The sequence below is a fragment of the Eucalyptus grandis genome, chromosome 5 (genome assembly GCF_016545825.1).
Source record: "Eucalyptus grandis isolate ANBG69807.140 chromosome 5, ASM1654582v1, whole genome shotgun sequence".
Classification (NCBI taxonomy): domain Eukaryota; kingdom Viridiplantae; phylum Streptophyta; class Magnoliopsida; order Myrtales; family Myrtaceae; genus Eucalyptus; species Eucalyptus grandis.
In genome coordinates this window covers 41,434,200-41,447,962 of record NC_052616.1, presented here as the reverse complement: position 1 = coordinate 41,447,962, position 13,763 = coordinate 41,434,200, and positions in this window count along the sequence as shown.

The following is a 13,763-nucleotide window of genomic DNA, read 5'->3' as shown; positions in this document are numbered from 1 at the left end:
GTGGAGACAGGAGATCCGTGAGAGAGAGGGAGAGAGAGAGAGTTCTTTTTGGGGATTTTCAATGATTGGTATGTTTGGGATAGTACGGAGAGAGAGACGTTCGACACGTGCGACAATGAGGGACGCGGGTGTCCCACCAATGATGGTACGGAGGAAGGTGGCGCCTCTTTCCCTTTCTGGCGATTTTGGAGTTTTTCTTTTTTAGGTGGCGGAAAGAGAATATAGGTGAGGGCTGCTGCTGACGTCTTGCCTTGCGTATATATATATATATAATCATTTTCTATTAGTTTATTCTCTAAACTAATATTCTTAATCAGATATAATCATCGGCGCTCTCCTAATCGTTATTTTCTCAATTCTCGATTGGACATAAAGCTCAAAACGGTGAATGCATACGTGAAATCGAATAGACAACTGAATTGTACATGTATATGGGTTGTACAATTTTATTTCCTAATACGATGACCGAATAGATTTCTTAAAGAACAAAAGTAAAAAGATAATCTCTTTGGGTTCGGTTACTCTTAAATTTCAATTTCTTGAAACTTGCTATTTCCAGAATAAAATTGGTTGTGCACACATCCAACATGTATAAAGAGAAATTGGGATGTTGCGTAGTTGGTATTAAATGTGCTCATTATAATATATGACTTTTTGAAGGGTATATAGATTATGTAATAAATTTATGATTTTTTTTTCATGTTATGTAATAATTTGAAAGTTAACAAGTTAAGATGTTAAATTCATTGAAAAATATCTCCCAATATATTTTTGTTATTATTAAGAGTAGACCTTATGTTTAAAAAACCTAAACAAACTTGGGTTAAGCATAAAGATACGTACCTCAAGACTCCAGAATTTTTTAATTTTGAAAGACGATGTGAATAATTAACATTAGATGATTGTCCTCATTTGAAGCACTCGACGCATTAGTTTTTCCTAATACCACAAACATCGGGATTAAACCTTGATGAAGCACTAAATGCATTCCACCCTTTTTATATAACAATGAAGTTTTCTATATATCGGTCTTGAACCGCCATAACTCAATGGGTGATCGAGAATTTGAGCCTAGGGGGAGGAGACGCAAGAGCCTCCTTCCACATCGTGATCGCTCTTCAGAAGCTGCTTGACTGGACCAAGGGGCTGTACGATTCGCCCGTTTTTTGGTTCTCACGACAGGGCTTGCATGAAATCTTTTGATTGAGAGGAACGGGTCGGTTTGGAAAGATGTCAGTGGAAAAAAAAAACTTTATGAAATCGTACGATTTTCTTTGCTCAAAACCGAAAAAACATTGTTGGTGGAAAAAGCAAACACCTGCCATACAAATTGGGGAGGGTCATTCTCTTTATGAGCTGACAGTTCACGCCCTTTTGGGTGCGGAGGATCTTAGTAACGCTGGGACTTTCACCATCCCTTTCGTCAATTGTGCTTCAAGGGGAAAAGTTCCACCGGCGCCCGAGAACTAATCACTGCAGCATATTAGAACTTGAATAGATCCGCTGTCTGAGGACGAAATATTTCTTTGTTATGGTTTCGCTAGAATTATTCACACGACGAAATATCTTTTCACCGAAAGTAGTTCTTCCGTTTTAATTAAAGGAAACCAAGCATCTGTGCTAACTCCGAACAAAGGATGTCTCTTGCAAAAGAAGATTGATTTCTTTGATTTAAATAGCGATGAACAATTCCGAACTAAACTGGAACTTAATCGACGGCAAGATCCAGTACTATGCCAGAACTTTTCGATGACATGGCTTGAGAGCATAAAAGTATGACGTCGATAATAAACGACTCAGTGCCAAGATGAAGTATACATCAGAATTTAATTGATGACACCAATCGAGAAGTTATAGCTAAGGAAACTTAAAGTACAGTACAAAAAAGATAATTGAAAGATAACATTTTTGTTGATTTGTGCGGGGGCTTCCTTATGGGCGACCGGTGCTATATATAATGGTTACCAAAAACTGGTTTTCTACAATTCTCGACAATTACAATCTTCCGAGTAGCTCCTACTAGTTTTCTCCATGTCTCTAAATTTCACTATGGGGGCTTCCTTATGACCATCTATACCAATCTCATTTCGTGTTATTTATGGGTTTGTGCTGGACAAGTCATATTTTGGTGTCCATAGTTAGCTAATTGGCAAACCCGATAAAGTGAACAAATTGCACCTCCTCAATTCGCATTAGATCATATACCTTTCGAATCGAAAAGAGAAAACCTTATCTACTTTGTGGGAAGAACAAGCTCTAATCATATTATTGTAATTTGTTTTGAACTTCTTCGATGACAAACCAACATTAAAAAGAAAAAGAAACCGCCGCGTTGCTCGTGCCAGCGCCAACCTTGCAAAGGATCGTAAAGTTAGTGCTTGTTCCTGTCATTGCCAGTGTGTGCGCGAAGAGGGTGTGGATTGGGAGGTCCGGTAAAGCGTATTTGGGTTTGTAACTTTGTGCTTTCTTTCTCTTTTCCACCGCGTGCGGTAGAAATCCATCGAACCGAGTGTTCTTGTCAGGCGTCATGGGCCATGGCAACGAAAAGCTAAGAGAACGTACTGTAACATACAATGCACACGCTTCTGATCAATCTAGAGGCCCCCACTGGGAATCATGAGAGAGAGGAGGCAAAAATCGAACCGAGTCATCGGGGGTAAAGTGGAGGATACGTGAGCGAGAGAGAGTTTTGGGGTTTATCGGAAGTACGGACGACCGGCTGGACCAACACGTGCCCCGATAATAGACACAAATAATATACACTAATAAAATAATTGCACTGAATACCACAGCTATCATCCTTTTCCTCGTCCATAACAAAGGATTACTTTTACCTAAATTTTGCTGAAGTAGTCAAGTCTTAGTTTGTTACATGTCTTCAATAATATAATAGCAGTGTCCTAGTCGATAGAAAGTAGCTTGTTTTAAGGAGTTTGCTTTTGCACGCGTTCTGGATAATGGTTGTTTTTAGAAGTTTGCTTTTGCATGTCTTTTGGATAGTGGGGGTCTGTTAGTAGGTCTCTATTGTTGCTATTCTGTAGCTATTGTCGCTAAGTGGTTTGGATGTTCTGCCTATTTAATAGGCTTATGATCTGATGAATAAAGTAACGAGAGTTATTGCAGCATTGGGATCCTATTGATAGCAAGTTCCATTTCAACCTTCTTCACAAGGGGAATTAGCATTTTGTGAAACGGACTACTAATCAATTAAGTGACCACCATATCATTTAATTAAATTTGAACTTGAATTAGTATTTCTTTTGTTGTTAGGTGACCAAGGGAAAAAGAATTGATCTTTAAAGCTAGAACAATAGTGATGGAATCTTGCTGCTATTCAATTCTTGTTGAGTGTTTCTTTAAAGCCCGATTCCAATGTCTTCAATATTCTAGAGTCGTTTCTTCTCTATTATGGTAATCTACGAAATCTTCCATTCCGTTCTTATATATTATATACACGCATTAAGGTATATAATATATGTAGTGCTAGGTTCTTTTAATGATATTTGATTAATCTAGGACATGAATGAAGTTCAAGGTGTTGGACGCAAATTGCGCAACCCCAAGATCTCCATAACCAGAACAAGAACATGCATAATTGAGTAGAAAGATTAACGCACCTGTTTTGGGATCCATCGAACATAAAGCTGAAGCAGAAAAAGGATTACCCACATATATCAAGGGGATCCACGCATCAAGTCCTTCTCCTCTATTGCCCTCCATATCACTGGCTCAATGAGGCGGCCCCCCTCACATTTAGCGTTAGGTAAACGTCCCTTAGGTGAGGATACATGTAAGAATTAGGGTTAGAGGAGAGACTTGAGCACTATTTATAGAGTTTCCAGCCAGTCCCTCTCATTACGGGCTAGGCTCAACTCGGCCCACACTAGCCAGCCCATATTAGACTAATTAAGAAACCTTCTATCTCACCTTAGACCAACATTGTTTTACGGTAACCGTAAAAACAGTCAATTACAATATCAATTAATTTAGTCCATAATTAGAAAAACTCTTACATTCTCCCACTTGGACTATATTAATTGAAATCGTACTGTATGTGCGCACATTGGTCCAGAGATAATTCTTAATAGTCAATCATATCCCATAAAGTCTTAAACACCGAATCATGGCGGTAAATCGCATGTATACACACAGAGCCTTCCATGGTTACGAATGTTCTCAACTTTATTGATATGGATTCAATATGGTAGTGTGTCAAATGGATAACATCTCTCATAGAGAGATCCCATTTGTCAGTCACCATTCTCTTACCTTAGGTGTCACAAAAACTTGTGCCACTAGAGAATACTTTATGGTTCCAATGAACCCACATATGTCTTGTTCTTATGATTAACCTTTCTTTATGTATCACCAGACATATGCACAAGGCTAATAACCGGATGCCCCTAGCCTTCACTCAAGGTTTATACAATCCCTTGAGACTTTATCAATACATTCAAAAATATTTTATTGAATGCAAAAGTTGATACATATCAAACCGTTACAAAGTGTAACGAATATAGATGAAATCTTTATCAGAGTAAAGCCAAAATAGCTCCCACTAAACAACAGTATCCGAAGATACTCCTAGGCCCATGCTAATGACATGTCACTCAAATACACATGGACGTAGGCCTTTAGTTAGTGGATTTGCAACCACATCATCTGTGAAAATATATTATATTATCATGTCACCTACTGTACCGTTTCCTTTTGGTAAAAAATTTTGACCACCATATATTTAGACCCCTTGAGATCTCTTTAGTAAATAAATAATACTACAAATTTGTTATCTCAATACAACCGTATGGGTTAATTCATAAAATTAAAAACGGTCAACTCCTTAATGAGGTTCCGAAACTTAATAGCCCAAGTAACAACTTAAAAGAATGTTACTAGCACTGCTTACATAGTAGAAGATGTCATAGAATTTTATTTACTGCATTTCCTGCTAACATAAATATGTATTATGTTATTGATCTCTTGTCATCATAACAGACAACAAAATTTACATCTAAATACCCTACTAACTGCAAGAATTAAACATGTCTGTAAATTAGCATATAATTTCTTGTCCTTTTAAGTACCTCAAAACCTTCTTGGCAGCAACCTAGTGATCATGTCCTGAATTTGATTGATATATGCCTAGAAGTCTCGTCATAAAGACAATATTTAGTCTAATGCAAATTCGAGCATATATTATACTTTTAAGTGCATTAACACAAGGTACACCCTTTAATTAGATTTTCTCAATATCTAAATAAGGACAATGTGATAGATTTAGTCCATCACCCTTAACAACAGGAGCAATTCCTGGCTTGCAATAATGTATATTGAATATTTCCAATATACAATCAGCAAATGTCCTCCGAGAAAATCTAATATAATATCGCAAAAACAATCCTTACAGACCTTAGTACGAAGGATATAAGATGTCTTAAGGTCACAACTTGTAAGCAAAATATTATGTACATAAAGTATAAGAAAAAATAAATTTCCTCCCACTAACCTTGCAGTTTATTGAATTACTTTGATCCCAATTGAACAAAATAACAACACTATGAAACTTTAATAATATTGTCTGGAAACTTGCTTAAGACCATGAATTAGAACTTTTCAGTCTACACACAAGTTTACTTGAATCTGCTGCAAAATTATCCAGTTGCACAATATAGATTTTGTATCTATTTGGCGTAACTTTATATCAAAATAAATTATTAATACCACGTTTACTCTAAAAGAATATTTAAAAAATAATTATTTATTCACTATAAACAATCCACCCCTCTTTCAGAGTGAAATCATTATTATCTTTTTTTTTTATGGTTGCCAATCGAAGCCCGATCCAAGGATCCCAAGACCACGTCCCACACCCTTCATGCCCCCACTCGGGTTACAAGCTCGCGTTGCCAAGCTTGGCACTAGAGCGGAGGGGACAGCGTGAGGCTGGCTTCTTTTGCATGGACGCTCCCAAGGAGGAACATGACCGTGGGAGCGGCGGCGATTCCGCTGCCCGTCCGCACCAGGAATTATCCACCGTCTTTGGTTACTCCGGAAATCTTTATCCTCTCGATACCATAGAGTCTTGCATACAAGCCGGCGATCTTGGCAGCCATTGGGTTCGGCCCCGGCAGAACAGGCTATGGAAGAGCCTTCTTCTGGTCGACAGAATGTGGTTCAAAGATTTTGTATCTATTTGGCGTAAATTTATATCAAAATAAATTATTAATGCCACGTTCACTCTGAAAGAATATTTAAAGAAATAATTATTTATTCACTATAAACAATCCACCACTCTTTCAGAGTGAAAACATTATTATCTTTTTTTATTATTATGGCATTTAATCACATACTTAATTGAGAACAAGAAACGACATTTATATAAGTTGCTAAAACAACCATGTAGTAGATATAGTAATCATGCTCTCACAAATAGACTATATAGTATGATGATATAACTGATCGTCTTTCCCTAACAAATCTTCTTAATAAAGCTGCAACCACTTCATTCTGCACTTGAGAGGTTTAAGAAATTTCATTATAAACTATATCAAGAATAGTACATTGAACCTCAATAAGTTTAGTCTATGGTACAGGAGATTCCATAATTATCTGTATAGGTAAAGACAAAAACACAGTAACCTCCATCATACTATTATCTTTAATAGTCTGAGAACAGTTATCCTCTACAATTACGTCAATCTTTAGAAACTTTAGAGTATGTGATTCCATAATATTTGTACCTTCTTTAGGGTCATAAAATCAATACCCCTTTAACAATCTAGATAAATACAAAATAATTCCGAGTGGATCTGAATTCCAACGCACTTAATATTGGATTCAAGTAATTTATGTCCAGTCTATAACTCAAAAGAAGTTTATGAAACAACTTTGATAAGAGACACCTTTTGTATATGAAAAAGTTTCTTTCATAATATCAACCCACAAAAGACCAGATAAATTAGTTTTACTAATCATACTCATCACCATGTTCAATATGGTGCATTTATGCCTTTCGACCAAATCTTTTTGTCAGAATTTTCAGGTATAGTAATTAAATTACCACCCCAGACCAAGTATTTGACAAATGACCCTTTAAGCTATTTCGCATTGTCATACTTGCCAAAATACTCATGATCACTGTTAAATCTGACAACCTTTTAATCATATACGAGATGTATATGTCCTATAAACACAATCTTTGCAGATGTGTCCTAATTTCAATATCAGACAAGACATAATTTCAAGCAACTAAGGCTTTCATCATCTTATAGCAGGGCAATCCACAAGCAAACCTCTTTTCAAGTGTTCTCATGGACAGTAAACAAATTCTATTGCTCTTTTCTCAAGTAGCAAATCATATGTCTACAACTTAAAATTTGAAGCAGTAAAAACCTCAATAATAATGAAGTTATTAATTACAGAAAAGGTGACTGAAAACCAAGCAATGTATATAATTAGCATCATGTGAGCACTGTGTAACTTGACATACAAGTACACATCTAGAGAGTTACACGCATAATCATATAATCACCTTTGGGCAAAATACATGACATGCAGTTGTACACTCCCTACATGATAGCGGTTATGAGAATATATTCCAATTCTTCGTGAATTCATCACATTTGGGCATATGAATCACTAGAATCAGTCACTCCTCCACCACACTATCATGTATCCCTCCATGAACTAATTCACAATCACCTCCTTTGGGAGTATGACTACGCATTAGACCAGGAGACATCCCAATCATCATACGAGACCAAAATTTCTCAAACCCAATCAAGCGTGCCACTTTGGCGGTCACTACTCAATTGAATCATTGAAATTCTCTCATACCAGGGATATAAACTTTACTTCTCACATATACCATATACATGTGATTTTAACTTTAGTGATAGGGGCAGCATATCACCAAAATCACATATCATGCTAATTACATTGCTTTATTCATTAATAAAATTAATCATATATATATATATATATATATAAATATATATACAGCGAACCTGAAAGACAGATTTCAATGAGATCATTGATCACAGTAACACAAGAAACTTCTCATAACAGAGAATAAAACATATCTTATGCACTCCAATTACATAGTACCAGAACAACATAAAAAGAATGCTAATCTATAATATCTCTCACAAATTAACATCAATAGTAATACATGGTACACCAAATCGACAAGCTTGACAGCTGATCCATTATCACTCATGAGTTCATAAGGCAAAAATGACTCCAAAGCCAACAACTGATTTATTAATCAATTTTAGGTAACAAATATCATTACTTCAACCAATGGTCTATAAATTGAGTCAAACCACAGAACTAAATATCTAAACTATAACAATAGATACTATTGCTCTGCATAAATATTGTCATACTCCTTAACTATAAAAATATTCAACTTGATAGACATTAACAAGTGACCAGATGAGTTCATGTACAATATGCAGTAACTTAATCGACATGCATTACCCACATACAACAGATATGTTAATCAGTACAATCAGTTTTGTCACGAGTTCTTAAGATGTCCATCATTCAAAGATTATCAGCGTGTCAAGGAGTATGCTTGAGCAACAAAAGTTTCATAACCTTTACTATTTCTCATCAGCTTAATACATAGCTCAAATACTATTCTATAATGGTTGTATCTCATTAAGCCAGCTTCAGTTCACAATAAAGTTTGATTTTTATTGATGAATCACACCTTTATAATGATTATGTGATAATATACCTATAACCCAACACTTGTATTTCCAAAATCACAGAAAAATACAAGGAAAAATACGCAAAAAATCATTTAAAATACACGTATTTAGGGTTTCATATGCAATTTCACATCAATAAAACCATCAAACATATAAAATAAATATACCACAAGATAGGAAATCACCATACGAGTCCAACGCCGCCAACCACGCACCAAAAGAAGCCCCCACGCGCCCGCACGCGCCGCCTGAGTGCACGGCGCGTGGGGCTCACGCGCGGTGCGCGTTCGACGCCTAGGCAGCGCGTTCGACGCCTAGGCAGCGCGTGGCCGCGCGTTGGGGCGTGCAGCCTCCTCCGGCGACGCGCCGCCCACGATTCTGCTCGTATCGTCGAGCCCAGTCCGAATTTGCAATTTAATTTTAGTTTTATTGAGCAAAAAAAAAACTCGAAAATTGCAAATTAGGGCAAGATACATCCTAATTAGGGCAAATCCATACAAATTAGGGTAGATCCGTACAAATTATGGTAAATCCGTACAAATTAGGGCAAAATCAATTGCGTTCAAGTTCTAGGGTTATGGTTGCTCTGATACCACATGTTGGACGCAAATTGCGCAACCCTAAGATCTCCATAACCAGAACAAGAACATGCATAATTGAGTAGAAAGATTAACCCACCTGTTTTGGGATCCATCGAACATAAAGCGGAAGCAGAAAAAGGATTACCCACATATATCAAGGGGATCCACACATCAAGTCATTCTCCTCTATTACCCTCCGTATCACTGGCTCAATGAAGTGGCCCCCCTCACGTTTAGCGTTAGGTAAACGCCCCTTAGGTGAGGATACATGTGAGAATTAGGGTTAGAGGAGAGACTTGAGCACTATTTATAGAGTTTCCAGCTAGTCTCTCTCATTACGGGCCAGGCTCAACTCGGCCCACACTAGCCAGCCCATATTAGACTAATTAAGAAACCTTCTATCTCACCTTAGACCAATCATGTTTTACGGTAACCGTAAAAACAGTAAATTACAATATCAATTAATTTAGTCAACAATTAGAAAAACTCTTACACAAGGTTCCTACTTTATGGCGAAAGCTTATGTGAATCAGAATAGGAAACTAAACCGCGGATGAGCATTGGTTGTATGGTTTTATATCTTAATACAATCACATCATCATCTCAGTGACCAATCTTTTAAGCTTTTGAGAAAAAACAAAAGGTGATTGTTGTAAACGAGAGGTTATCGACCATCAAAACATGAAAAAGACAGTTGCAAACTTTGCTGAGAAACCACAATGGCCAACCCACCACAATCTTACCAAAAGGATCCTAAGAATATCATTGAGAGCATCGAAACTGATTTGCAATACTCACGGGTAGAGACCAACATGGGAGCCAAACCATAGTAATTACATTTATATATGAAAGATTATATATCTCACGCCCATGGTAACACTGTGCATTAGAGGGGCCTAAATTGACATCGCATGTACATTTCCGCCCGATAATTCGGCAGAGATAACTTCAGAGTGACGAAAATTCATCATGCATTTTGGGAGGAGTCAAGGGCTTTTACAGAAAGCACAGACGAGGGCTACTTTAAGAACAACACGATGCGGCCGCCGTCCTGTCGGCGGGTCTGTCCATGAGAACCATTCCCGACGGGTTCGGTGCAGGCTGAACTCTGGTAGTCTATCGCGACCTCTTTTTTCTCGGCGCCCGCAATCGGGTACGAGTGCCTAAGGAGGCTAATGGCTCAGCTAAAATTAGTTATGCCCGGACTCTCCCAAGTCCACCAATTCATGACTTTAATAGTCTAAATTTTTAACCTGTAAATCAATTTTTAAAATGGAGTCGCCACTAATCGATTTGGGGTGGGTTGATTAGAAACCCAAGTGAAGTATCGGGAGAAATACTCACTCTGCGCAACTTGAGAAATTAGGATCGGGGACTTGATTACATTAGTTAATCACCAATGCCCTTTCGGTACCTAATCTTGTTTAAACCCTGAGGTTTTTTGGATGTTCGAGGGATTTTCCATGCATTTTGGAAGGAAAACATTTTTTGAGTCATTTTCTAATTTTTTGGACACAAGGGATTTTTTTGGTATTTTTGAAAAAATACAAGTCTTTTTGGCTTTTTCATGATTTTTTGGCCTTTTTTGGATTTTTGGCATTTTTGGAAAATATGAAATTTTTTTGATTTTTTGATTTTTCGGAAAATAAAATATTTTCTGATTTTTTTAATTTTTTCGAAAAATAAAATATTTATTATTTATATTAAAATAATATAAAAACTGACCTGAGTCGGATCCGCGGGTTGGGTCCGACCCGGCCAGCTGTCCCGAACGAGGACGGGCCGCGTTGCGGGCCCGACTCAGATTTTTTTCGTCTTTTTCTTTTTCTTTTTTTTTCCTTTTTTATTTACTGAAACGACGTCGTGGCCCGTCGTTTTGGGAGGGATCCAGCCCGGCCCGACGACCCGGCCCGACAGCCCGATCCTCGACCCGACTCCCCGTAAACCCTACCCGTATCCGACCCGAACACCCGACCCGACTCCCGCCGCCCACAGACCGCGAACCCTACCCGATTTTCCGGGTCCTGGATCGCTCGCGACCCGGAAAATTGCAAACCCTAAGGTTTGCGACCCGGCGCCGAGGAGCTCTAGTGACGACGACGGCGGAGACGGCGGCGACGGCGGAGATGACTGGGCTATGCAGAGGGAGATGGCGACGGCGACGGGGACAGCGCGATACCTGCTCGGTGACGGCGCGACGAGGGCAAAGACGGCGACGGCGAGACCCACGCGAATTCCTTCCCCTCCTGCGTCTCTCTCTCTCCGTGCCTATCTCTCTCTCTCTACTCTCCCTCCGGCGAGGCTCAGATCTGAGGCCACGAACCCTCGGCCCCCCTGAAATCTCTCAGTGGGGTGTCCAAGGGCTGCGACTCGATCTGGCTCCGTCTCTCTCTCTCCGAGATCTCTGTGCCCAGCCTCCACCCACTCGGATCTCTCCCCCTCGTCTCCGGCCGCGAGTTCTCGGATCTCGGCCTGCTCGTCCTCGGCCCCCCTTCTGAAGTCTCTCAGTGGGAGGTTTCGAGGATCTGCAGCCTTCGATCCTTCTCGGCGTGCTCCTCAACGACGGAAACGGGGGCCTATTTATAGGCGAGGGGGGCAGCCGGTCGACGGAGCTTCGACCGCCGATCCCCGCGTGATGGACGGCCTCTGCCGGCCGAACCGGCGTCCCATCTACCACCTGTCCTCCAGCTGCCCCCCACGCGCATCGCCGTCCATCCGTTCATCCGACGTCGCGCCCTCTGCGCGTGTGCTGCAAAGGCGGACGGAGGAAGAAGATGACCCGGATGGGCCGGGCTGAGGCAATGGGCCTCTCGTGGCCCATGTGAGGGCTGCTTCGCTTCTTTTTCTCTTTTGTTTCTTTTCCGTTTTTTTCTTTGTTTATTTATCATCCGAAAAAAAAGATAAAATAAAAAATAAAAACAAAAGTAAAACCTAATTAATTAAAATGAAATTTTAGGCGTCAACATAGTCTCTTAGCTGTATCCATGTGAAATAAAACAGCAAATTATATGGCATCAACGAAGTAAGAAAATGTGCACCACAAAAATTGATGGGAACATTTCATTGTATAAGGTATTGTATATAATTCACTGTAATCACTATCCTCGGTTGAGAGCAGAGACAGATTATACGCAATATCCAAATTCGTAAACCTAATTACAGAGTTCACATTATGCAGTATCTACAGCAAAGACGAGTACATGTAAATGAAAAACAGTCAATGCAATGGCATGCATGATATGAATTATGCATTTACGAGACGACTACATTGACAAGACAGTAATACCTATTTCATAGAAAATGTCATTGACATTTGCAGCAGTTTTTGCAGACGTTTCCATAAAGAAGAGACCGTGTTCTTGGGCATATGTTTGCACTTCCTGCAGTAAATTGGAATCAGACACGAGCAATTTATAGAGGACAACAATTGAAAATGAGTCTCATTAACGTCCCGGTCCTTATCCAACGATCTAGACCAAACCTACAGATTCTCCTTTGACTGATATAATTATAAAGATGATCAATAAAACTTTTATTCTGATTAAAAACTGAGCGATAAAATCATTGTCAACAGTGCCATCGCGTAATCAATCAACTTCTTCTCATGCCTTGCCTATTGACAGTGAAATCGACAAGGTTAGGCTTGGCTAATTAATACATAGCTTGTCTTCCAATTGAGCTCCAAAAAAGCCGGTCATCTCCGTAAATGACAATGGCCACTTTGAATTGGAGTCAATTCACATCATAAAAAAATCAAGGGAGACACTCGTTCTTTGCTTTGTGCCCACTTTATCTAACCAACTCAAATAAAGTCATTTTGGTGCCCGCACTTTGCAATAGTTATAAGTTTCCACCTTCAGGAATTAGTAATCATCAAGTTCCACCTTTCATTAGGAGTCCAGAATGCATATGAACAATCTCCCATCTGATTATCTATAACGAGGATAAAACTTCAAAAAACTAACTTTCCTAATTTCAAACATTTTTTATTGACTCATTATTTTAAACGATACAAGAATCATTTTTAGGAGAATATTTTTCAAATCATTTGTCTTTTGAAAAACAAAATGAGGCCTAAGTTCACAATGGTTACTCTTAATAGTTTCAATTACTTGACACTTGCTATTCTCAGAATAAAAATAGTTGCGCACAGAGCCAAAATGTATAAAAGTAAAAGGGATGTCATGGATTTGGGGTTAGATGTGCCCATTATAATATATGGTTTTTTTTAAAGGGAATTATACACAATTTGAAACAAATATATGATTTTTCCACGTTATGAAATGATCTGCAAACTGACAATTTAAGATGGAGAATTGATTTAACAATATATACCCAAATTTCTTATTTTGTTATTATTAAGAGTAGACATGAAATGATGCGTTAAAACTGCCGGAGGATTTTTTTGGTAATCAGAATAAATACTTGTTTTTGGGCATGCTCGTTTGTTGAGCAACATGATGCT